A 26,124-nucleotide genomic window follows, 5' to 3' on the forward strand; every position below is an offset into this window, starting at 1 on the left:
CAGATCCTGCCCTGCACCCAGCCTGGTTCCCATTCTGTCTCAGCCTTGCTCCTGCCTTCCCTGACTCCTGGTAACCTGGTTTCAACCCTTGGTTCTGCCTCCCAACTCTGCCTTGGTTCTAGCATTTGGACTCTGGCCATAAGGCCTGACCATTTATGACCCGGTCCCGGTGGCATACCACGGAGGGGCAGAGGGACGCAATGCCCCCAGGCTCCAGTCTGGGGTGGGGCACCAACCAGGCCCTCCTCAGAGGAGCCGCCTCCTGTCGCAGGCAGCCAGGGCGTCCTCCCGGCCCCTGTGCCCCTGCATTGGGCACAAGGAGGGAGACGCGGGAACCAGAGCCCATCACCGCCCCTCTAACTGCTGAGCAAGGGAAGAATGGGAAACGGGCCCTCAGACACTCCCCCCATGGCTACTGCTGCTGCCACCGATGAGGGCGGGAGTGGGGGAGAGTGGGACATGGACCTGCAGATCTCCCCTCCCCATGGGGTGCTGACACCACTGCTGTCACTGACCGGGTGGAGTAGGGGAGAGCGGGACATGGGCCCACAGACCCCACCCGCGGGGTGCTGCCAATGGGGGCTGGCACCAATGTAAGTATGGCCCCCGGGTGCTGGAGCCCCACGGTACGCCAATGCCCAGTCCGCTGACCATATCTCACCACATCAATACCCTGCCGTTGCAGGGGCATTGGTGGTGCCTTGGTTTCTCATGTGGCACAAAACAATGTAGGGTGTGTCTATACTGCAATTTCAGGGCATGACTGTGGCTTATCTAAACATACCCAGCCTAGTTTTAATCTAATTAGCCCAGGTACTGAAGCAGGGAAGCTGCAGCATAGACTGGCTCTGAGAGTAAGTATCCGGGTTCTGGGTGAGTTTGGACAGCCCCCACTGAAGATCACACTGCTGCAGCTTCACTACTCTGGTACCTGACCTAGCTAGGTTAAAGCTACCTCGAATATGTCTACACGAGCTAAAAATCACACCCTGGTGTTGGCGTGTAGACATACCTGTAGTCTCCTGAAGACTGAACTTCTCTCTAACTAGCGTCATTGGGTCCAATGTAGAGGAAACTGGCCTGTGTTACTCAGGAGATCAGTTTAAATAATTTACTAGTCCCCCTGGACTTAAACGCTATGATTATTTATGAGATAATTACCAGGCTCACTTTCTTTTTTTGAAAATTGGAACTTTTTACTTATTCCTAATCTTTGGTACAGCCTGAGTTGTATTTTAAAAATTTTTACTAGTATGCCCTAGGATGCATATGTTCAAATTTTCTATGTATCCCTTAACCTACTCTGAAATTATTACTTTTACAAGATCTCTTCCTTACTAGTTGTCCAGTTTTAGTTTTTATATATTTCTTGTTAAAGATCTGTTCGGAAGTAGTTCAGTCTCAATATGCTCTGGTGGGGATCAAGGAGACCCTTGCTATAAAAAATGGGGCCAAATTTGTCCCTTGTACAGGTCTTATTGCCTGGAAGTCGGATATTGCTCAGCATAGACAATGAATGGCCAAGCTCTGGGTTTGTCTTCAGGAGAGGACCTTTAGTGATATGAACATTAACATGAAAACAAAGATCAGAAATAATGAGTGATGGGCTTTTGATCACTATATACTGTTATACATATGCTGAGCATAGTACTTGAATCAATATTAGAATCATAGAATCACAGAGTTGGAAGGGACCTCAGGAGGTCATCTAATCCAACCCCCTGCTCAAAGCAGGACTAACCTCAGCTAAATCATCCCAGTCAGGGCTTTGTCAAGCCGCAGCTTAAAAACCTCTAAAGATGGAGATTCCACCACCTCCCTAGGTAACCCATTCCAGTGCTTCACCACCCTTCTAGTGAAAAACATTTTCCTAATATCCAACCTACACCTCCCCCATTGCAACTTGAGACCATTGCTCCTTGTTCTGTCATCTACTACCACCGAGAACAGCCTAGCTCCATCCTCCCTGGAATCCCTTTCAGGTAGTTAAAGGCTGCTATGAAATCCCCCCCTCATTCTTCTCTTTTGCAGACTAATCAAGCCTAGTTCCCTATTACCTTCAGTTTACAATGAACACACAAGTTAGAATCTACCCATGTGTTATAAAATTGAGCTGGAGATTCTGTGGAACTGAACTATTAGGTGTGAATTGCAGTGTGCTATTTACAGAAGCCAGTGGCAGCAGTAAAGCATATGTGCAATTACTGTATAATTCTTTTGAACTTTCTTCTCTTAAATACACCCAATGCCAGCTGTCAGACAGAACATTAAATTTTATAGTGCCTAACAGAATACCTCCCACTCACAAGTTTACTCTCTACTTAGAGATGGAGTAAGCTGACATAACAGTATTGACATCAAAAGAGCCGTGCTGCCTTACACCAATTGAAGATCTGGCTTGGAGTCCCCATTAGTGCAGTTTTGCCAAAAGAGTAGCAGGGGGGTGAGAGAGGGAAATCCTTTCCAACTTTTGGAAGTTCAGAACTGATGCCAAGTTTGTTTCCACTTCTATTTCTGCAACATTCTATCCCTATAATTTCCACAAACCACCTCTTGACTGGTGTTCTGTAGCATCTATCACTGGAAATGTAAGTGCTAAAGTGATAGTTTATAGCCACAAAAGGGTGTGCTTGGTAGACTTCAGAGAAGTTTACGTTTGCCACCATTTGCAGGATCTGGTAAACTCAGCCAGATGAATTATGTATTTGGTTTTTTTTACCACTCACATGCTAGTGTTTCTTGTCTGCTCTAATGGAAGGGTTTAGTGAGTGGGAGGATGATGCAGCACATTCTGAAGATAACCAGGCTTTGGTCTGGTCTTACCTCACCCATTAGCCCATTTCAGTGCTTTCTGTTTTCTGCTGATGAAACTTCCATGCTGTTGAAATTGGGTCTTCCAGTAGCCCAATGAATAGAGAGGGATAGTCTGGGCACAGCACATACAGAACAAGAACACATCTTAGCTTCAATGGACAAAGAAGACATTGTTTGCCATTTCATTGAATGGGAACACCCACGCCAGTACAGAGTGGGCATGCAGCAGAGTTTATAATGAAAGAACAGGGAACTAAGAAAGGAGACAATGAAAATAATTTTCCTAACAGGATGTGTGGATTTTAAACATGTCAGATCAACTGAGTGCCGCGCCTACCATCTCAGATAGTATTTGCAAAGTGACAGGGAGTTTTTCAGAAACCATACGTATTTAAACAGCCTTATTAAAAAGGTGAGGTTTTTTGTGAGCTGAAATGGCACTAGGAAGCATTAGGCTTCTGTCTGCTGCTTATTCGTTTGAACAACTGAATGCTACATATATTTACCTTAGATAGGCACCACCAATGTTTAGTGTAGTTAGTTAAAAAAGGAAAAGTTAGCAGTAATTTCAGGTAATACACATTCCCCTAAGTCCTCCTCCTAAATTTTCCTATAAGTTTCTCCCCCCCTCCACTGCGGGTGTGTGAGTGACCCAAGCAAAGGGGTCAAATGTAGCCCAGACCAGTGGTCCATTTAGCCGAGTGCCCTGTTTCTGGAAGTGATCAGTACCTGCTGTTTTCAAAGGAAGATGCAGGGAACCCCATAGTGGACAGTTCTGATTTAATCTTCTCATAGGGGAAGTTTCATCTTAACCCCCATCAGTTAGTGATTGGTTTTTACCCTGAAACATCCCCTCCAATTTACTTTTAATCTCAGGTCATGTAACAGTGGATGTTCTCATCATCCCTGTATTGTCTAATCTTTTTTTCTGAATTGTACTAAGTGTTTTCTAGTGGCAATGAGTTCCACAGGTTAACTATGCACTGTGTCAGAAAATGATTTCTTTTGATGCTCACAGTAAGCAAACTGAAGGCCTAATCCCAAACTCCACTGCAGTCAATGGGAGTCTCTGTGGACTGGAACAGTAACAAAGCAATTTAGAGCACAGCAGACAGGTTGTGTTAGATCTCTGCACAGCCGTTTCCTGGAGAGCCAGCAGGATCAGGTAGGGAGCTGAAGAGATCTGACTGTGTTCACTCCTCCCCTAAATTCTGTTCTGCTGAGTCCCTTGCATCCTCTCTTGCTTAGCCCAGGGGAAGTGGGAACAACAACAGGTTGAGAGAGCAAAGGTCTACACTCTCAATGAACATTTTGTGGAGGTAACACAAACCTTCGCTTCAGTTAAGCACTGACTGGCATGAGACACACCACAAGGGAGGGCCAACCCTTAAAACATTAACTCTTTTAATCATTTGACCTTCTATGCGGCCAGGATTGATCAATGACATTTCAACCCCTTTAATCTATTTACACTGAAACCCTTGCCATAATTTGCATGTAAATTTCCCAACAGTAACTATGCCACATATTTTTACATTATCAAGGCCTCAGTCTGACTTCTGAATTTGCTGGTTCAATGTGACTGCGAGAACAAGAGCACAGGACTTAGAGACAAACAGCAAACTGTTTAGAGAGAGCCTTGGATGAATTGCATGTGCAGATACATTTGGACGCACAATTGCCTTTTAGTGTGCATAGTGTGTGGTTTGTTGTTGTTGTTGTTTTTTTTTTTTGCAGGTGCAAGTGATCATGTGTGCAGGCAGAAAGCTAGGACTAGCCATTAGCATTCATAACGTGCAGAGGTCAACAAAAATGTTATTGACTATTCCCACTAGTAATGCAGTTATAGAAACCGAGTATACTTACTGGTCTACCTTGCAGTGGTAACTAATTGTCATGCCATGCTGCCCTCTACTGCATAAACACTATATATATTCTGCCATAGCAGCACACTGATTGTTATGCATAGAGCCCTGTGAAAGTCTTTTAACTTTCTATAATGTTTTGTTTTGTTTTTTTGGGGGGGGGAATTTTGTGCTATTTTGTTTTATCCTGCCCCTGGAGTGCGGATGGGAGACCAGGTGGTGGTGGGGGTGGGGGGAATTTGGGTCCTGCCCCTGAAGGGAGTATTCCTGAGGTGGTGCAGTGTGAATCAATCCTGCACTCACTCTGCTGCGGCAGCTCCTGTCCTGTCTGAGCCTGAGCCTGGGTCTGACGCTCTGCTTGGGGCATTGCGACCCAGTGAATGGAGTTGCAGTGCTGTTCCGGTTTGGCCTGGCCACCCCCTTGCCATGATGATGGAGGGGCAGCCACACGGTCCACATTTGAATGACTACTGTGTAGCGACCCTAAGCACCACGTCACAACATCACTCACTCAGATTTGGCCTGGCTGCCCCACTCCCTTCTGACAGGGGCAGCTGGGGCAAACCGGAGGAGCACTGTGATCCCGTTTGCCAGTTCACAATACCGGGAATGTGAAACCGGGCTCAGCCCCACGGGACAGGAGCTGCCGCTGTGGAGGAGTTTTTCATTTCATGTAGCTTTTGTACATTTGTCTTCACTTTATTTCATGTTATTTTGCATTTGCAAAGAACACGGGGCTCTAGTTATAAATTACTGTGTGCTGGACAAACCGCCCTCTGCTGGCTTACAGCCACGCTTTCTGAGATGGGATGGCTGCAGGACCGGATTAACTCTCCTGTGGGCCCGGGGCTATTAGATTTTGTGGGTCCCCCGTATACTAGCCTTTTTCCTAATTTAAAACAAAATGATCACAATTATTGCATTGAGGCTATTAACGCTACACTAAACTTGCCTTTTAATTAACATAAAGCCGTTCTCTGGTTACATTTCAGTCTTAAAACATGTAGAACAGGGGTCGGCAACCTATGGCATGCATGCCACAAGATGATTTTGAGTGGCACTCACACTCACGCTGGGCCCACATCACTTGGGAGAGGGGCAGGGGGAAAGGGCAGGGATTTATTTTTGAGGGGCCCCCATTAGTCCGAGGCCCTGGGCTGCAGCCCCTGTGTTAATCCGGCCCTGGATGGCTGTGGTACCAGGGAGAGCTGGTCACATGGTTTAGGTCTGCAGTATTGCCAACCCCAAATGTTCAAAAATCATGAGTCAGGCTCAACAAAAATCATGAAATTGGCATTAAAAATAATAGATTTGGTGTTCTTTTTATTTGCCTTCTGCCTTTTGAGCCATTAAGGTGCACCGGGATCAAAATTTGAAGCTTTCTCCACAGCCATGAGGGCTAGAAACATATTTTTTCTTTAAGAATGGAGGCTGAAATCATCACATAGCCACTGGACTCCAGGAGCTGGGGCTTTAAGGGAAACAATAATTATCATGGGATACATGACAAAATGAAGAGAGTTGGCAACACCGGGGATTCTCAGAGGAGCCTCTAGCTTCGTTTGTGCACAGTTTTATATTGGTTGAGCTATTTTGGTCAAGGCGGTGACTTCTTTTTCTACCTAGTGTGGATGCTGTTGCACTGGTATAAAAGGTGCTATATACCAGGACAGCTTATTCCCCTTCTCCATGGGAGTAGCTATACCACTATAAAGCCAATGTAACTGCTTCCACACTAGGATGCTGTTCTGTTTTATCTACACCAGTATAGTTAACATGGTATAATTTATTGTGGATTGACTAGGCTTCTGGGAGTCCTCTTAGTTTCTGAGTTATTCTACCTAATGTTTCTATAACTGACGAGTCTTGTCACTATATTCTCTCAGTCATATAAAGGAGAAAGTAGGGGGTAGATACAGGATCTGATTGTTCACCCACTTACACTGGTGAGATTCAGGAAAAACTCCATGTCAGGCGGAGAATCAGAATCAGACTAAGAACCCTCAGTTCTTGCCATCCCTTGGACTCAGAGCACTATTCCAGCTCTACCCTACAGAATCCGCAGGCTTCAAAGACGTTGCTTCTGAACACAATCATTTAACTTCATATGCTGCAAATTAGTCCAACTCAATTTAGTCCACAGATCAAAATATTATATTAAAACAATACTAAAATGCTTATTTATGTAGCAGCAAAGGTGCGCCTGGCACTTCCAAAGCAACTAGGAAAGTACAGTCCTTGCCCCACAGAGCTTACAGTCTAAGGACCAGATATTGCCAACCCCTGTTGTCATGAGAATAGATACAGTGCTTCTGCATGAAGCCCAATTGTTTTCAGTGGGACTCGGCATGACCGTAACTATTCCCTCGGAAGTTTTCAGGATTGGGCCCTAAATTACATAAACTGCTCTCCTGCTTTGCAATTTATCTCCGTATTAGTTGAGGACTGCAAAATGCCTCGGTTTCCTGGAGGTCTTCATGCCTCGAACATTGTAAATAAGAACGCTGTGGCTTGGTTTGACGGAATTGCCCACCCCAAATAATGATTATTAGTTTGTTACTTTCTATTGCGCTTACGTTTTCTGCATGAGTAGTACCTCCAGTATGTAGAACTGGAGATGGTTTCTTTTTACTTGCTGCCATACTCGCTAGTGCACTGAAGCACTTAAAATATGAAAGAGATCTCTTCATACAAAATTCTTTTATGCTGTTAATAGTGCCATCACCCATTTTGAAAATCAAAACTGTCACCAGTCTCCAGATGCCTAATGTCCTTATAGAACTAGTGCTCTTTCCACAACAAGCCATTTGAAACAATAGATGCAATCACCGGGTGGCTGGCCCTTAAGACAAACTGGGCTCAGCCTCGCCTGTGACCCAGCAGCTATTCCTCAGCCTGGCCCAATGATCTAGAATTTAGGGGTAATTAGTCAACCCAGCTGGGTGTGATGGAGCTTAATTAGAATGATTGCCACCCCCCCACCCCCTCCCAGCTGTGGAGGACTACTTAAACAGAGCTGAATGAGTCAGTGGAAGGAGATCAAGGAATAAGGAGAGCCTCCCTACAGAATAGGCTGGCTAGAAGCAGGTTAGGCTTCTGTGGGGGAAGCCCTGTGGCAGGGCTTGTCAATGGTCAGGAAGTCTGAGGTTAGGTGCCAGAGTTCCCAGGAAGAGAGGCATTGTGGGGAACGCTGCTGGGGACAGAGCAGCCTGGAAGGAACACTGCAGGGCAGAGGAGGAGAGGCAGAGCAGAAATTAGCTTGGCCCAGAGAGGGGGCAGAAGAAGTTTGTAGTCTGGAGGTCTGGTTTGGACTGACCGTTGGAATGTTTGTTACCCTGTGTATAGATTAAACTTTCAAGTGAGCTGGCTGAAGGACCAAGCCATGGTAGACTTGGACAGTGACAGGCTGTTTGTAAGGCCAAGAAAGTGGCCAGCAGGATTTTCTAAAGATGACTTCCTGCAGTATTGTCTCTAAACATAAGGCAGTGCGCAAAAGGTGAGGGTGCAATATAATGGGTGCTTTATCACCCATTTTAACCTGAGCAGCTATTCAAAATTTGGGGGTGGGTTATTTCCATGAAGAGGAGGAATGTATGGAGTCAGCTTATTTTTGACAGAGATCTAATTTTGTATGAAGTCCCATTCTCCTGAACACAGGAAGAATTTCACAACAGGACCTGTTTCTTTGCTCACAGGTTTAAGCCCCATTTCTCCAGGGTTGCTAGTTTTGGTTGGATGTATTCCTGGAAGTCTCATCACATGAGACAATTTTTAATTAAGGGTTAATATTTAATTCCTGGAGGTGCCAGGACAATCCTGGAGGGAGGGCAATCTTAACTTCAGCTAACACCTGCCCAAAAGCATGCTCTCAGGAACTGCTTGTTCAGGGTGTGTCTGCTGCTGTCTTCAGTCTTTTCTCTGTGGTATTTATCATGTGCATGCAGAGGGCACCCCCTTCTCTCTCCCACATTTCAGATTCCTGAGTTGGTGCATGCGTATCTGTTTTAGACAGTGACAAGCATGTGTTCTGGGGGTGGAGTCTATTTTTTCATAAAGTAGCTGTAAGAAGCAGATAAGGTATCTTAAATGAAGGGCAAAAGCTACAGTGAGCAGGTTCAATGATGTCTCCCCCAAACTATGAAAACATTCACTGAAGATTATTTTGCCAAATCGGGTGTCTAGCTTGAAAGAGGAGGAACTGAGAGCTGGGATCTTTCATAAATATCTTCCTAGATGGCACCTAGTCATTATCATTAGTCAGTCTAAACAAAAAGAGCTAGTTAGAAACTTCCTTTGAGGCTTAAATTTTGTACACTGGGTAGTGTGTACTAGTCACCCACACACTAATGTTAAAAACAGTTTTGGTTTCTTCTTTAACACCCCCCCCCACACACACTACGCCATATTAAATTCTTCCTTCTAGATTTGGAGAGGAATAAAGGCTGAATGTAATGATGGTGAAGTCATTATTCTGTTTGATGTCAGTGTAGCCAGTAGTTTGCCATTAGGGTCCTTTGTAATAATAGATGGCTATACTGAGCATTTTATAGTTAAGACTGGAAAAGGAAGCAAGCCACAATTTTGGTTTGCGGCCATTCCCTCAAACCAAAGTTGTCTGACATTTCAGACCGCCTCTTATCTCAGCAGATCTGTAATTACTGCCTGCAGTGCTAAGCCTGCTCATTAACTGTAGCCTTTCTCCAATCTGTGTGTCTCATCACATATGATGACTCATAACCAAGGCCTTCATCCTAGCAGTGCTTGCACATGAACAGAGCCTGCCACCATGATGTGGAATCCCCTTGAAATAGAAGGGGATCCACCAGCATAGAGGAAGCTGTAAGGTCCTGGCTCAACTTTTTGTGGTAGGGATATAGTATTGCATTTATACAACAGTGGGTCTTGGATTTCTGGGTGAAGTATCTAGCACTGCATTAATACAGAGCTTGAAAAACTTGAATCTTTTACAAATCAGTGTTATAGTTTAACCAGTCCTGAGTAATTATACTTAAACCCTAATTTTGGTAATGTTCAAATTTCAGTTTTGTCAATTTACTTAAATTTCAATTTTCCGTGTGTGTGTGTGTGGGGGGGATAATGAAAGTTTTCATGCAATCCCTCCTTTTTGTGTTGTAGGAAAGAAGCCAGCCCAGCATTTAACCTCTCCCTCACTTGTGGTGTTTGATTGGTCTAAATGGAGATGCCTTTCTTAACTCCTTTCTTAACTTTCTTAACTGTCTTAACTCCTATAGAATTTGAGGTGTTACTGTAGAATCTCATTCTATAGAGGTGAGAATGACTCTTCTTCCGAGTGTTGGTAGCAGAAAGGGCCCAGGTTAAATTTTCATGGATTTTTTTTCTAAAGACTTATATAACCCTGGCTTGAGCCACCACCCAGAAATCTGTGAAAATATACACTACCCTGGGCACCCTTGAAGGGTAATACTTTCCAAGTCATCACACCAAGCCCTGGCAGTTTAAAAAAAATATATATATAGTGAAAGGAAGAGTGGACAACAATGATTCTGAGAACCAACAATTAATAAACACATTCTATGAGGTAACTCATGCTGCTGCAGGGTGCTGGTGTAGTAATTTGGCCTAACCTAATTATGAGTTCATTGGTAACTGTGGGAAAGTAAAAAAAAATCATGAAGTACAGCAATAACCTATAACACGTTGACTGACAAGCACTAAAAGGAAGACAAATATAAACTTAGTCCATACAAACCCAATTGTTTCAATCTTCCCTCAAGTCATGTTTTCACCTTTAATCATTTTTGTTGCTCTTCTCTGGACTGTCTCCAATTTGTCCATATCTTTCCTGATATGTGCCTGGAACGGGACGTAATACTCCCGTTAAGGCCTAATCAGCGCAGAGTAAAGCAAAAGAATTACTACTTGTGTCATGCTTACCACACTCCTGCTAATACATCCCAGAAGGATGTTTGTTACACTATTGACCAATATCTAGCTATGACCCTCAGATCCCTTTCTGCAGGACTCCTTTCTAGGGAGTCATTGCCCATTTTGTATGTGTGGAACTGATTGTTCCTTCCTAAGTGGAGTACTTTTAATTTGTCCTTATTAAACTTCATCCTGTTTACTTCTGGACAAATTGGAGAAGTGATCTGATCATTCTGAATTTTAATCCTATCCTCCAAAGAACTTGCAAGCCCTCCCAGATTAGTATCATCCTCAAAATTTGTGTACTCTGCCATTATCTAAATGATTCTTTGATGTACAACTAAATTCCACCCTGCATATTATTGCAGGCACACTTAAATCTACTCTTTTACCATGGTTACTAGTTCTCTGCAATATTGCTTTGACCAGTGTTTTCAGTGAGGGAAACGTAACAAAACTTGTGAGGAAACTGCATGATATGCCACATCTACTGTTAATTAACGACATGTTTAATCCACCACGTAGTCGTTTGCCCTCACGGCGCCTGTTGCAAGTTTACTTGGTGAGGGATTTATGGCAGAGGATGTATGGCAAGATTCATGGGTTGCAGAGAAAGTGACATCATTATCTTGTCTTGGACACTACGTCTTCAGCTATTGCTTTTCCCCCTCATTGAGTAACGGCCCTACCCTGTACTTCATCTTTAGCTTTGAATGTATTTGTAGAACATTTTCTTGTTATCCTTTGTCTCTAGCTAGTTTAATCTCCTTTTGTGCCTTGGCCTTTTTAATTTTGTCCTTACATACTTGTTTGTTCCCTTGTAATTTGATCTACTTTCCAATCTTTGTAGGACTCTCTTCTGAGTTTCAGATCATTCAAGATCTCCTGGGTAAACCAGGGTGGTCTCTTGCCATGCTTCCAAACTTTTCTATGCAGTGGGATAGTTTGCTCTTGTGCTCTTAATGTCTCTGGAAAACTGCCAACTCCCTTGAACATAGCCTTTGTAGCACAGGTATAAATAGCAGATTAAATGGTGAGGCATGGTTTAGATAAGAAGAGTAAACGCATGCTGAACAGGTGTGGGTACTTGTCCAGGTATATACCTCACATGCTTTCTACGTGCTCAAGCCATGCCTCTCACTCTACTCTGCTATTTGTACCTGGGCTAAGGGGATTCCATGTACATGTATGCTATGCATTGCCAGAAAGGCTGCAGGTAAAGGTGCATCTATACGGCATGTTTTCTGCCATTTTTAGCCATGTAGTGTTCTGCCAGAGCTCTTCCCCACTGCAGGAAAAGACTCCGGCAGAGGGGGAAGGCTGCCAGCTCCCTGCTGGTGGGAAGTCTCTGCCAGCAAGGAGACGCGGCTTCCTTTGTCTCTCGATTTCTGCTGCTGTGAAGGGTTCTGGCTGTGGGAAATCTGTGGAAGCCTTTCCCCAATGCGTCCCTTCTGCCACAGTCTTTCACTGACGCATGTAGCTACACACTGCAGTGGGGATGCGGTATGTTTTGACTGTGGTGTGTCACCACATATACACTGCCACTGTATCTTCTATTTTTGCTGTTCTTTGCTCTTCCTTGTAGTGGGTGTTCTGTCTTTGTCTTCAATTTTTTAACAGCTCCAATCCCTCTCAGCTAACTTAACCACAGTCCTTCTGGCGGAGACTATCTTTAATAACATCTAAGTGTCAAATATGGGGAATTTCTTCCTAAAAACTGTTCAGCTAAACGGAAAGGAAACAAGGAATGTTAAAAGCTTTCATGCTCAATTTTAAAGGCTTTAACTGTTTTTCCTTTTCTAAATCTTTAATAACAGATTTTAATGAATTAATGCTGTGGGGGTTTGTGTGCTATGGTACTAAGCAGATTGAAGGTGTTAACATGACCCTGAAGCTGTTCAACATTAACCTCTTGGGCCCATATATTCTATCTCAATTAACTCACCAGTGCCGTAGCATTAGTTCCAATCTGTCATCCTCTGGCCATTGTGTGATACGTTTGAGGCACTTTCCTCCTTCCCAGACCTTCCTCACCTACGCTTTGTGCTGGGTTGGAGAAGTCAATGGATGCTAGCTTACCACAGAGGAGCATTCCAAGCCAAAGTACGAATCACTTTCCTCTCATACTTCTAGTCCTGTCTGGGCTCTGACACAACTTTGCCTGGTTTCACTCTCAGAGTAACCCCAGGCACATGTGGTGCAAACTGCTAACCATGATAGATGTTACGAATCGTACTTAACATTTTGAAACTCCTATTTTCTAGACTCAGGGGGCCCAAATCAATCTTTGGCTTCATGCCTAAGGAAACACACACTGTGTATCTGTGTTTACTTAGTTGGTTTGCCGCCTCTCCTCCTCATTAAATTCAGACATATAAAAAAACTAATGTATTTTCTTTTTCATCTCCTTGGCAATAATATGTTACACCCTGGGTGCTTTAGCAAAGTGGGAGAAGAGGTTGATTAAAAAAGTGACAATGGTTGCCATCGCAGAGTCACCAGCTATATTCCCAAGATAAATGTACTACCATGTAACTCAGAGCAGCATTGAGCCACGTGGCAGATGGTGACTGCAATCAGACTTGCACCTATGTAGCTGAGGAAACAATTAAATCCACAAACTTTACAACTACAAATTTACAGATGAAAATTAGCCACCAGAGGGTGCTCCCACATTTTAAATACCAGAAATGTCATTCAAATGCTATACCAGACTTCAGTGTGTTTCAATGCTAGCCAAGGCCTGAGCAGGAAAGATTTACTGGATCAGCTTTACTCTTGGTATGTTTCTGCATCAGTGGAAAAAAATATCCTGCTCAATGTAGGTGTCTGGGTTGCCATTACTGTAATATCAGATTTCTCCACTTTATGGTGATATATTTCCCTATTGCTACCAATACCTGTTGAAGGTCCCCTTCTCTTCCCCTTCCCATTGAATAAAATGTTTATCACCACAGGAAAGAACTGTTCTAAAATTAATACATTTTGGGTTGAGATAGCAATTGTAGTCCTACTATGAAGTTAGTGTATTTTTCAGTAAGTACAATATATTCAGTCAAATTAGAGATGGAGGAGACTCTTAGGTCATCCTGATGCCTCCTTACCAGCGAAGATTATTCCCTACAGTTATATAACAAAGAGGAAGGCTGATCTTGTGGTTAAAATACAGCAGTGGCACAAGGAAAACCCTTCTTTAGTTCCTGATTCTCACAGGCTTCTTGTCAAGCCTTGGGCAAATGACTTAATTTCTCTGTGCCTCACTTCCCCCTCTGTAAATGGCGGATGACGATTCCTTGCTCCTACCTGTTGCTGTCTTGACTGCTTAAATGCAAGCCCTTTAGGGCCGGAACACCTCTGATTGTACAGCACCTAGTACAATGGGCTTGTGATCTTTGTTAGAACTCGGCTATTCCTCTTGCAGGAGTACCCCTAACACAAGCAAAGGTGCAGTTCAGCACATTGTATATTGTGTAACTGTCATGTAGACTTGTAGATTGCAAACTGTGAACATGGGACCGAGAGGAGTTGGAGCCAGGCAGGATTTGTCAAGTGAGATGGGGGGTAGGGTCTGCTCCCACCCTTGCTGAAGTCAATACAAAAATTCCTACTTGTGCTGATGAGATGTGGGATGGAAGGAAATGCACCACTATAAGTTCAGTATCATAGACATTCAGTGTTAAGTAAATGGAGGCTAGTAAAAGTGCCTTACATTGTCCTCCATAACTACATGAAAATACCCCATGGCAGAGAGGGCAGCAACTATCTCTTGCAATCCCTAATACAATGGTCACAAGTGTGGCTGCCCCACAGCACCACCTGATGGCCAAGTGTGACATTACACTCCCTGCCTCAATTTCCACCCCCGCTGTGGGCCACCTCACCCTTCCCTATGCTGTGTGGAGATGTGATTTAGCCCTTTGGCCAAGTCACTAACTAAAGCATTAATCCCTTCTAGGGTTACATAGTCCAAACAAGTAAAAATGTCTTCTATCCCACTTGGCTTTCTATTCCAGCCTCTGGGCTCAATTCCCAGCCTTTTCTGGGCTACCTTTCAGTCTTTCCTATTCTGAAACAGGGCCTTGACTCCCAAGCTGCTTCTCTGGAGTGCCCTGCTTCTTCCAGACCCAGCAGTCGAAATAGTTAATATTTACATTGTCAGCTGTAGGTTTCAGAGTTTACACACTACGGTGGAAAAGGAACAGTGCACCCTCCTTCGATCAGTTGTTTTGGGGTGTCTGAAGACTTGGAATGATGTCATTGCATTGGTTTATACTGTTTCTAGTTCCAAGGTTATTTTTCACAAACATGAGCACCGGTATCACTTAGCTGCAGATGTGGAACACCGTTTTGGGGGAAGGGTGGACAAGGCGTGGATTCTGCTGGGGATACTTGGGGCCCAGCATATTGCCTGTATGCAACTTTGCATTCTTCAGGTTCACAATTCCTCCTGCACACCAGTGTTTCCCAAGCGGGGGAGTATGCTTTGTTATCCCATTGGTAGATGCAGTCTGTGTACTGCATCCCTATACGAGCACAGCTGTGGTGGTGGATGCATAGGAGATGGAACCCTGATGCCACATATTTCCTCTCCTTCATCCTAGCCTCTCCCCTCCCACTGTGGGAGGAACAGCAACACGGGGTCTGTCCCCAGACTGCCAGTGCAGGCAAGATCTATATTGCTGTACAGGAGAGTGGTGGGGTGATCTTCCCCTGTATAGTGCCGTATTGCTGTGTCACAGATAAACCCAGCATGATTATATTTGCCATCAGTCTCGGGTTAAGATCCAAAGCTTCTGGTTCCTATTTCATAAATCAACCTAATAGCCTCCTTTGTCAGGATAACAAGACTTCTGGATAAGGGGGAAGCAGTAGATGTGATATATCTCCACTTTAGTAAGGCTTTTGATACTATCTCACATGACCTTCTCATAAACACACTTGAGAAATATAGCCTAGGCAATCCAGCTATAAGGTAGGCGTACAGCCAGTTGTAAAAGCATACTCAAAGCATAGTTATCAATGGTTCACAATCAAGCTGGAAGTGCATATTGAGTGGGGTCCCACAGGGATCTGTTCTGGGGCTGGTTCTATTAAATATCTTCATAAATGATTGGGATAATAGTACAGAGAGTACACTTATAAAATTTGTGGACAATACCAACCTGGGGGGGGGGGGGGGGGGGGGAGAGGGGTGCAAGTGCTTTGGTGGACAGAATTAGAATTCAAAATGGTCTGAAACAAGTAGGAAGAAATTCAATGAAGAAAAATGCAAAATATTCCACTTAAGAAGGGATAATCAATTGCACAAATAGAAAATGGGAAATAACTTCCTACAACGGAATTGTGCAGAAAAGGGTCTGAGAATTATAGTGGATCACAAATAAAGAGGTGTCGATGTAACTGCTGCAAAAAAGCAAATATCATTCTGGGATGTATTAGCAGGAGTGTTGTAAGCAAGACCTGAGAAGTAATGCTTCCACTCTACTCAGCACTGATAAAGCCTCACCTGGAGTATTGTGTCCAGTTCTGAGCACTGTGCTTCAGGAAAGATGTGGACAGATTGATGAAAGTCCAAAGGAGAGCAACAGCAATGATTAAAGGTCAAGAAAACATGACCTATGAGGAAAGATTGGAAAAAAACTGGGTTTGTTTATTCTTGAGAGGAGAAGACTGAGTGGGGACATAACAGCCTTCAAATATGCAAAGGAGGATGATAAGTTGTTCTCCTTAACCATGATGACAGGACAGGACAAAAGTAATGGGCTGAAATTGTAGCAAGGGAGATTTAGATTAGACATTAGGAAAAACTGCCTTACTGCAAGGGTAGTTAACCACTGGAATAAATTGCCTGGGGAGGTTATGGAATCTCCATTGTCAGAGGTTTTAAGAAAAAGTTAGACAAGTGCCTGTCAGGGATGCTACAGAGTATACTTAGTCCTGCCTCAGCGCAGGGGACTGGATTAGATGGCCTAGCAAGGTCCCTTCCAGTCCTACTTTTCTATGATTGTTGTGTGTGGATTATAGGTTCACGCCCACAGAGAAAATCATTCATCCTCCTCAAGTTACTAGTGTTGGTGTCTACATATTTAGAAGAGATACTTCAATTACATATTTATACTGGACCACAGTATATGTTTACTTTGTAATGTCACCTGATTCCAATCTGTAGTACCTCATGTTTTCAACACTCCACTTCAACAACAATTGGAAAAGAATTTAGATTATCGTAGTTGGCAATATTAATCCAAACATAGGCCAGAGAACATAGTTTAAGACTATTATTATTACTATGTTTGTCTTATTCTGAAGAAGTTAACTGAACCATAGCTAGAGATCTTGGCATAATGAAAGACTAAATACTAAGTAATCATTTTAGAACAAGGTTAATCTACTTGTTACTTCCTTCTCTATTTTTTCCCCATTTCCAATAACATTGTTGATTTTAAGTTTTCAGCAGGCACCGATTGACCACACACTAGTTTATTTTAAATCAGAGAATGTCCCTATGGGCACCTAAATAAGTCAACATTCACCACAAAGGATCTCAGTTATACAACTACTTATCTCCTTCCTTAACACCTTTACTAACTGGTAGGAGGAAAGGTCAATGATCTGTAGATCAGCATGAGCTCTTTAAACAAGTGAAAGAATTTTCATTTGCTCTTTAAGAGTTTATAGAGAGATAAAGAACATTTAGAAATATGTCCAAGAGTATCAAAATGTACACTGGGGATTAAACTATGCCATGAAAGGAAGGACGGTCTTGTGGTTCAGGCATTTGCCTAGATGTAGAAGAGGTCGGTTCAGTTCCTAGTTGTACCACAGACTCCCAGTGAGACCTTGAGCAAGTAATTTAGGGCCAGATTTTTAAAGGTCTTTATGCATCTGAAGATGTGGGATAGATGCTGAGGTGCTTTTGAAAATCCCACTGCATGTGTATCTACATCTCTAGGTGCATAAGTACCTTTAAAAGCCTGGTCCTTTGTTCCTCAGTTCCCGATTTAAATTGAATGCTACTATTTCCCTACCCCACAGGGGTGTTGGGGGGATAAATTAAGGAATATAAGTGAGGAGCTCAATTAAGACAGTGATGGGTGCCCTGGAAGAAATTGAAATGTGGCTCATTAGCACTGGATTCCCCATTGAATTGTCATAGCATTATGGAAATGTGGAGCTGGAAAGGATCTCAAGAGGTCATCTAATCTAGTGTTTCTCAACCTTTTTGATACCACTGGCTTCCTATACTGTGTCAGGGAGATCTCAGGAACCAGTGCCGGTCCATGGACTGGTCGTTGAGAAACACTGATCATCCCCCCACATGAAGGTAGGATCGAGTATGCCTAGATCATCCCTGGCAGATGTTTGTCTTATCTGTTCTTAAAAACTGCAATGATGTGGATTCCACAACTTCCCTTGGAAGCTTATTCTAGTACTTCACTGTCCTTATAGTTAGAAAGATTTTTCTAATATCCATGGCTATTGGCTATAGCTATTGCTGTTGGCTATTACTTATCATGTTACTATCCTCTAGGTGCGTACACATTATTAAACAATAAACTTGTTCCAGTATCTTTCTGGGTATTGAAGTTAGGCTGACTGGTCTATAATTCCCCTGGTCTATAATTCTTTTTTCTTCCTGTTAAGTGATAGGTTCTATGTTTGTCTTTCTCCAGCACTTCACTTGTCCTCCATGAGTTCTCAGAAATGATCACTAAAGATTCTGAGATGCTTTGGCTAGCTCCTTACTTGCTCTAAGGTGAATTTGGTCAGGTCCGGCTATCTTGAATACATCTAACTTGTCTAAATATTCTTTAACCAATTCTTTCCCTCTTCTGACTCAAGACACTTCTTTCTTGATAATATTAATTGCATTAAGCATCTGGTCACAATTAACCTTGTTAGTGAAGGCTGAAGCAAAATAGGTGTAAAACACTTCAGCCTTCTCCGTGTGATCTGTTATTTGCTCTCCCTTCCCCTATACGTAATGGGCCTATGCTTTCCTTCATCTTTTTTTCTTGCTCCTAATGTATTTATAGAACATCTTCTTATTACCTTTCATGTTTCTTGCTAGATGTAACTTGTTTGGTACTTTATCCTTTTTGATTTTGTCCCTTTATGCTTTTTCTGTTCATTTATACCCATCCTTAGCAATCAGCCACTCTTGTAGGATTCTTGTTTGATTTTCAGGTTATTAAAGAGCTCCTGATGCAGCCATATTGGCCTCTTACTATTCTTCCTATCTGCCCTCCACTTTGGGATAGTTTGTTGTGCCTTTAATATTATCTGAGAAACTGCCAGCTCCCCAGAAATACTTTCCCCTTTAGATACCCTTCCTATGGGACCATGCCTACCAATTCTCTGAGTTTATTAAAGTCTGCTTTTTTGAAGTCCATTGTCTTTATTCTGCTGCTCTCTCTCCTTCTACCGTTTCATGATCACTTTCACCTAACTTGCCTTCCACCATCAGACTCACAATCAATACCTCCTGTTTGGCCAGAATCAAGTCTAAAATGGCCACCCCTTGGGTTGGTTCTTTCATGCCTGGAAATTAGTTCTTGGAATCTGTTGGGGAGCGCTTCTTGTTGGATAGTATGTGTTGTGCCATTTTGCTTTTCCAACAGATATCTGGGTAGTAAAAGTCCCCCATTACCACTAGGTCTTGTGCTTTGGATTTATCTGTTGTTTGTTGTAGAAATGCCTCATCCATCACCTCCTTCTAATTTGGTGGTCTATAGTAGACCCCTACAATGACATAATCCCTGTTTCCCCTTCCCCTTTTATCATCAGACACTTTCAACAGGTCTCACCTCTCTCTGAAACTCAGAACAAGCATATGAAGAAAGTATATACAGTGCAACACTTCTACCCTTTTTCCTCAGCCTGTCCTTCCTGAACAACCTATATGCCTCTATGCCCATAGTTCAGTCACAAGATTCATCCCACCAAGTCTCTGTGGTGCTGATTTAAGTCACTTTTGTTTGTGTACTAAGACTTCTGATTTTTCCTCTTTATTCACCATACTCCTTTCATTAGTGTATAGATATCTAAGATGTTTAGCAGTAGGTTGTTCCATTATTTTCACCTTGTTTCACCTGTTATCCTATTGCAATTTCCCATATACCCCTACTGGCCCCCCAGCTTTCAGCCCTTTGTCTAGCGTGTTTAAAAAACACAAAACCAAAAAACCTTTGGTCACTGGTAACCCAAACTAGGTTTGAAGGGGATCTTAAAATGTGTGTCCCTAAGTCTCCCATTTTTTTTCACTGTGAAATTAACCCTACCAACCCAACATGGCCAAAGGAAAAGGAATCATACTGGTATGTGGCTGGTGGCAATTGACATAATTCACTCAGCTACGTGTTTAGCATCCTAATACATTACTGACCCAAATCTAGTTGAAAACTTGAGTGGAGCTCTCAATTAAATAAAACTAAAATATATAGGCCTGATTTAAGGTTAAGCAAAGAGCATTATCCCCAGTAAAGGATGTTCTAGACCTCCTCACCATTTCTTTGTCACTACTTATCTGTGGCCAGAATACAATTTCTCAATTCTCTTTTTTGATTTGGTAATTCCAAGGTGCACTTTGTGTATTCATCCAATATTTCCTTTCTGATTCCAGTGGGAACTATGATCTGTGTCCTCTCCAAGGCCACTCCTGAGATCACCCAGAGCTCATTTCTATACCGGAAATACGCAGGTGAGAGCATGATTTCCCCTTCCCCCTGCTTTCATTATAGCCTGTATTGCTTGCTTTCAGCATTTTATCATTAGCCAGTTCTATCTCCAGTTCACCCCATGTGCCTAGAGGTACAGCATGTGATTTTATCATGTTCACATGTATGCTTACTGCTTGTTCCAGATCATCAGGGTGTGAATTGACAGATGGGGTAATTTCTACTTCCACATCCTCATTCCTATTATCCACTCTGCCACTACCCCTAAGGTCATCATTACTCTTATTAAAAACTAAGGCAAAATATTCATTTAGGTGTTGGGCCATGTCTCAGTTATTTTTAATCTTGTAGCCTTTTATTTAAAGTAAATTCAGTAATATTATATGGGTTTGGCTCTGGTAGTTACAGTCTCGAGTTCAACAGTGTTACCACTGCCGCTTGTTTCAGATCTAGAGCTCATAGGAACACTTGAAAAGCGAGGAAAATAGCACAGAGAATCACAAGAACAAGGTCTAATATCTTTTATCAATTTTATTAAAGTTACCAGCACAGCATATACAAATCCTAAATATAGCAATGCAATAATTATAGCTACAGTCAGACTCACCTCCGCCTAGATAGCGTTAGAGCCTGATGGGTCTTTCATGGAGTGATCATCAGTGGAGAGATGGTTCTTGCTGGATTTTTCCCATAGGAAGCTCAATTTTCCCAATCTGGGCACTCTCTTTTTATAATGTTATTCTGACTATACCTATGTTCTGTGCATGTACATGAAAGAGTCAACCCTCTTTTTCCTTATTAGTCTGGTGTCCCAAAAACTGAGTTATCCCGTTTTCTATAGGTTGTGTATACTTCCTTTTATTCTCATTAGCATTGACGCACAACCTGTAGCCTGCAGTTAAGGTACATGTTAGAGACAAATGTGCTTCTAAATCATTTTTGTGAATTAAAATTAATCTGCTGGACAATTTTTTTTTTTTGCAATTTCACCCCTTGGTACATCTTTTCCCATAATCTTATGGCATCGAGTTATTCTTTGGTCACTTACTTATGTCAACATTTCTTCTCTCTAAGGCCTAAAATAGCTAAGCTAAAATCCTTCAAACCTCAGCCTGTAGGCCTGGGGTTTCACCCTTCGTCAGTTAGATACCAAATACATAATTATTCCTTCTAACTACTGGTCAATCTTGTAGTCCTATAATCCGACAATTTAACTTTAGTTAGCATGCCATGATTATGTATGACATGACATGTTAGTTAATCAGAACATCAAACAATAAATGTAAGATAAAATACAATTATTGTCTACAATCTTCCCCCCCTCCTCAGTGCTTAGCGATCCCACTTCTCCTTTCCTTGTTTTCTTTTTATTTATATGGGTAAAGAACCTTTTACTATTGATTTTAATTTCCTTTGAAGGTCCAACTCTGCTTCACTTTTGGCAGTTTTCACTTTTTCGTTACACTTTCTGACTTCCAAGAGAGAGCTTTCCCTGCTGATCCATCCCTTCTTCTGTTCCTTGTATGATTTATGTTTTCTCTTGATAACCGGTTTGAGATGCTTGTTCATGTAGTTTGGGTGACCATCCTCTCTGTTATCCCTGTTCACTGTCAGCAGATGACACTAAGCTAGGGGGTGTGGTAGATACCCTGGAAGGTAGGGATAGGATACAGAGTGACTTAGACAAATTGAAGGATTGGGCCAAAAGAAATCTGATGAGGTTCAACAAGGACAAGTGCAGAGTCCTGCACTTAGGACGGAAGAATCCCATGCACAGCTACAGACTGGGGACTGATGGGCTAGGCAGCAATTCTGCAGAAAAGGACCTGGGGGTTACAGTGGACAAGAAGCTGGATATGAGTCAGCAGTGTGCCCTGGTTGCCAAGAAGACTAATAGCATATTGGGAGGCATTGCCAGCAGATCGAGGGAAGTGATTATTCCCCTCTATTTGACATTGATGAGCCGCGTTTGGAGTATTGTGTCCAGTTTTGGGTCCTCCACTACAAAAGGATGTGGACAAGTTGGAGAGAGTCCAGCAGAGGGCAACAAAAATGAGTAGGGGGCTGGAGCATAAGACTTAGAGGAGAGGCTGAGGGAACTAGGCTTATTTAATCTGCAAAAGAAGAATGAAGGGGGATTTGATAGCAGCCTTTAACTACCTGAAAGGAGGTTCCAGGGAGGATGGAGTTAGGCTGTTCTCAATGGTAGTAGATGACAGAACAAGGAGCAATGGTCTCAAGTTGCAATGGGGGAGGTGTAGGTTGGATATTAGGAAAAATGTTTTTCACTAGGAGGGTGGTGAAGCCCTGGAATGGGTTACCTAGGGAGGTGGTGGAATTTCCATCTTTAGAGATATTTAAGCTGTGGCTTGACAAAGCCCTGGCTGGGATGCTTTAGCTGAGGTTAGTCCTGCTTTGAGCAGGGGGTTGGACTAGATGACCTCCTGAGGTCCCTTCCAACCCTCATCTTCTGTGATTTCATCCATCTTTTGCATCCTGTCACAAATGAAGACTGTGCTCTCTTTGGAGCAGGGATTGCCTTTTGCACTTCATGTCTTCACAATTCCTAGAACAATGGGACATTGATCGTGGTTATATTCTGCTTACGTATGTGCTACTATAAAGTAGATACTAATAAGGGTAACTATAATACAATGATCAAACTCCTAATTTTAACTCTGGATTCTGGAAAAAAAAAACACTCTGTGGAAATGTTTATGGGTGATTTAACAACAAAACATGCTCAGTTCTAACACAATTATTCTTTACTTTAGAATAGATAACACAAGACTAATCAGACCCAGGAAACTTAAGAAGCACATGAACCCAGTAAGTGGGATCCAAACACAGCAGCCTGCTGACATCCAGCCAAGGGCAGCTTGATTTAGGATTAGTCTAAATGTATAAATTATAATTGTGGATGTTCTTGATAGCCATATAAATAGCTAATACCTTTTTGACAGGTGTAAAATAAATGACTGGTCCATTCACTGCTCATGCTTTTGGCCTTGATTTAGCAAAATACTTAATCAGGTGCTCAACTTTAAGCATTTGCTTAAAGACCATTGAAACTAAAGGGTCATAAGCATGTACTTAGTTAAGCATGTACCTAAGTGCTCTGCTGAATCAGGGCCCTTATGCTGTAGGCAGAGTGCTTAAAGGAGAAGTCATGTTACAGTGGAACTAAAAGGAGGCTATGGTAACTGTGGGTTCATTTTCACACACTGTTTCTGCTCAATGCACAATGCAACAACTCTTCCACACAGGTGAGAGACAGATCATGTATTATGTATAACACTCATGCTCTCTGACAGTGAGGTGGAAAGAAACCAGGTAAGTGCCTCACTGAATGTAAGAATGAGAGAGAGAGAGGGCCAATTTCATTCTCAGTGAAATTCCACCTCCTTGTATGAATGGTTTTTACTCATTCCACTAGACTGTTTGTGAGCCTCAGAAATTTTGTTGTTGTTGTTTTAACTAAAATTGCTTCTCAGATCTCTATATTGTCTATTTCTACCAGAGAAACTTCACCTCTTCAAAATATAACTGAGTGTTCTAGATCTTCTGCAGCATTTCAAACACTGCTTGCCGCATCAAGACTCTATGGACAAACAATGCTGATAAAGACATTCCATGGAAGTTGGCTAAACAGTATTTTATATGAAGCAAAAGTAATAAAAGCCAAAACAAGTTGCTAGTATTGAATGAGTAATTTGATGAGTAATACAGAAATGACAGATGATTTAAAAGTAATTTAGGTGACAGCTCTCTGTTTGTTAATAGAAAAACATTTCCCCTCCCATAATCCTTTCTCCCTTGTGTGATAATTACTTTGATAATTACTTTCAAGAATAGGCTTGTTGATCCCATTCTTCCAACAGCCCCTTTTTCACTGAGTCAGATTTTGGCACTCTTACTCACGCAGAGTAGCGTCTCACACCAGGATTAATCCCATTAATTAGGAGAGTTAATTTGGTTAATTTAAAATTAGTGCATGTGAGTGAGTGTGTGTGTCTGAAGAAATTATGGAAGGGAAAGATGATAACAATTTAGGGCCTGATTCTGCCATCAGTACAACAAGAATAACTTTAATCCCACAAGAAAAAAATCCAGTAAATTATCTAGTCTATATCTCTGCTACAGCAGTATTGTTCCCTACTGCTTAAATGAACGTGGTCTAGCCTAGTTTCAAATTATCAAAGCCACAGTGTGTCCACCACTTCCCTTGGTCTAACAGACCTCACTGTGAGGAAGTTGGCCATAACATGTAGTCTACAGTTTCCATATTTTTATTCTGTTGTTTGTTCTATTACTTTTACTCTGTTGGAATAATTCTTATCCTACCTGGTGTTTATTCCCTTTAAATATATTGAGGCTGTTATTTCTCCTACCCCTGTATGAATTAAAACATGAATGTAACAAGTGGTTCTATAGTCTTTATCTGAGTATAATGGAGAATCTCTGCATTTGGTCCGATTGGCCCAATGCCATATGTGAAATTTACCACCTCATTGTACCAGGCTTGAATTGCATCTGACCATGAATTGGGTGCCCTTGACATGTAGAAATTTTCACCACAGTCCACGGCTGAAAAGGAAAAGAGAACCATTCATGAAACCTGATGATGTAGGTTTAAGAAAATGCAAGAACTTCAGCATGTGGGGAGAACCAGCAGCAGATTCAGGAATTTCCAGGAGAGCGTGGAGGGAAGAATCTGTTTCATTTCCTGAATACCTACACTCTACAACCCTGCCCTATGGCACTATCCAGGTCATGAGTGAATAATGTGGGTAAATCCCAAAGGTTCAAAGGTTACCTGTGGTTCTCATAAGTATTCAAAGATCCAGATGTTTATCTGAACCTCATAGCAGCAATAAATTAGCAGAGCCCAGACCTCCAAAATGCCAAGAGATCCCAAAAACTCTGAGATCCACCCACTCTGGACAGACATTGCTGCCAGCATGGACAACATCTTTGACATGGCATCCTGGTTCCTGGTCCAATGCCTGCTGTATAGTCTCCTACTGACCCAGCATTCTAGTTTCCTCCATAAACTATGTCCATATTTCAAGGAGCTGCTGTTAATCCACCCTGCTTTTTGGTATGAAAATGTTGGGAGAAGAGGTTTTCTTGTAAAGATTCTTAATTCAGGAATAACTCTACAGAAGTAATTGGAATAAAAACCAGTATAAAACTGGTACAATATAGATCAGAATCAAAGCCTAAATTTGGATCTGGATTCAAACTTTCTCATGTGTCAGGACTATTCATGTCCAAGGTTTCCTTTTGGGTCCAGCCTTCAATCAGTCATAAATAAAAAATAACAACAGCACTGTTCATCACTCTAACAAATGTAAATGACCTTAAGGAAAATGATTTACTGTCACACGTAGTATTTTTCATATCATTAAACATGTTTGGGGATAAGGAGTGGGAGGAGGGGAATTGGAAGGTGATTAATCTAAAAAACTGAAAATTTTTCCCAAATTTGCTTCAAAAGTTAAACAGTTTTTCATTATTTCTTTAATGTTGAAATTTGGTCTATGTTAAAAATGTTGCTTAATTGTCAATATCATGAAATCTTATTGCAGAATAGATGAATCCATACACTCCAGTGTTAAGTGCTATTCATTCAGCAAAATATTAATACCACTTAAATATGAATGAAGTTATATTATCTGAGAACTGTTAACATAATGGGTGGAATGATGCATTATTCATTTAAAACTGACACTTTATTTACTAGTTTTTCTTCTGTCTTGGGGACTGTGAGATAAAATACACTCATTTGCCCAACTCTTGGCGTTCCTTCAGCTGCAGGACTCCATTCCTTAATGAAATGAGAAACACAAGGTGTTCAG

The 26,124-nt window shown here is 42.1% G+C and overlaps 1 long non-coding RNA gene across 2 annotated transcripts; it reads left to right on the plus strand.

Annotated features, from left to right (window-relative positions):
• Positions 1 to 7,722: 7,722 nt before the first annotated feature.
• LOC137167762 (uncharacterized) lies at positions 7,723 to 24,812 on the plus strand. Of its 2 annotated transcripts, XR_010924184.1 has the most exons (4): positions 7,727 to 7,766; positions 8,025 to 8,175; positions 20,209 to 20,286; positions 23,784 to 24,812. It is a non-coding gene; the product is annotated as an uncharacterized lncRNA (long non-coding RNA). The 2 variants fall into 2 exon arrangements; XR_010924185.1 differs by lacking the exon at positions 8,025 to 8,175 and having other exon boundaries at positions 7,723 to 7,766.
• The last annotated feature ends 1,312 nt before the right edge of the window (positions 24,813 to 26,124 follow it).

This window comes from Emydura macquarii, unplaced genomic scaffold (assembly GCF_026122565.2).
Source record: "Emydura macquarii macquarii isolate MOO-44397 ecotype Brisbane River unplaced genomic scaffold, CSIRO-AGI_Emac_v2 contig_2986, whole genome shotgun sequence".
Lineage (NCBI taxonomy): Eukaryota > Metazoa > Chordata > Testudines > Chelidae > Emydura > Emydura macquarii.